We start from the raw sequence: 1,407 nt of genomic DNA on the forward strand, positions 1-1,407 counted from the left end.
CACCTCCTCGTTCAGTCCCAGTCCAACTGGCCTTGGTAAACTCTCATTAGATCCGTTCCCTTGAATCTGAGGGTGATAGCATCCCTCGCAGTACTGATTTCGTTTTTCATGTTCTTCCTCCTTCTGCTCCTCATTTGGACCTCGGGGGGCTCAGTCCGGTGCTCCAATGTGGGTCTCCAACTGCATCGCCGTCCTTCGCCAGATGAAGGATCTATGGTGATAAGCAAAATATACATCAGTATGGTTATAGGCCACGGCCAATTCAGGCACCCTCTCCTCTGTCCAGAGAACAATCTGGGGGATTTCTCCTTGGACCTGGGATCCCATATATAATCAAGTCTCCTGTAAACCCTAAAATGACTCCCTTAGTTGAAATATATTCTTCCCTGATCCCATATTCATCCTTCCTCCCTCCCCCCCGCATTCCAGGCCACCTAGCTGTCCCCGTTCCTCCCCTACTCCCTTCTCTCTAACACTCTCCCCTTCCATCAACCCTCCCACCCCCCCCCATGCACCCGAGGTTACCTGTGACTCTTGTCTATTTCCTACCTCCTGGTGGATAGCTAAATAATCTTCATCAGGTTCATCTTCTTATATAGCTTCAATAGGATCAAGAATAATAGGCTCAAAGACCTTTAATTATGGTTAGAATCCACTTATGAGTGAATACATACCTTGTTCCTCTTTTTGGGTCTGGCTTACCTCACTCAGTAAAGCGTTTTCTATTTCCATCCATTTGCATGCAAAATTCAAGATGTCATTGTTTTTTACCGCTGAGTAAAACTCTAATGTGTTTATGTTCCACACCTTTTTTAACCATTCTTCTATTGAGGGGCACCTAGGCTGTTTCCAGGTTCTGGCTATTACAAATAGTGCTGCTATGAACATAGTAGAACAAAAGCTTTTGTAGTATGTTAGGGAATCTTTAGGGTATATTCCCAAGAGCGGAATTGCTGGGTCATGAGGGAGGTTGACTCCCAGTTTCCTGAGAAACCGCCACACTGATTTCCACAGTGGCTGCACAAGTTTGCAGTCCCACCAACAATGGATGAGTGTTCCCCTCACCCCACATCCTCTCCAGCATAGGCTATCGTTGGTGTTTTTGACTTTAGCTATTCTAACAGGTGTAAGATGGTATCTCAAAGCGGTTTTGATTTGCATTTCCCTGATCGCTAAGGAGGTTGAGCATGACCTTAAGTGTCTTCTGGCCATTCGAAGTTCATCTGTTGTGAATTCTCTGTTAAGTTCAGTACCCAATTTTTTAATTGGGTTAATTAGAGTTTTAGTGCCTAGTTTCTTGAGTTCTTTGTATATTTTGGAGATCAGACCTTTGTCTGATGAGGGGTTGGTGAAGATCTTCTCCCAGTCAGAAGGCAGGCTTTTTGTCCTACTGACAGTGTCCTTTGC

This window comes from Myodes glareolus, chromosome X, assembly GCF_982192425.1.
Source record: "Myodes glareolus chromosome X, mMyoGla1.1, whole genome shotgun sequence".
Taxonomy (NCBI): Eukaryota; Metazoa; Chordata; class Mammalia; order Rodentia; family Cricetidae; genus Myodes; species Myodes glareolus.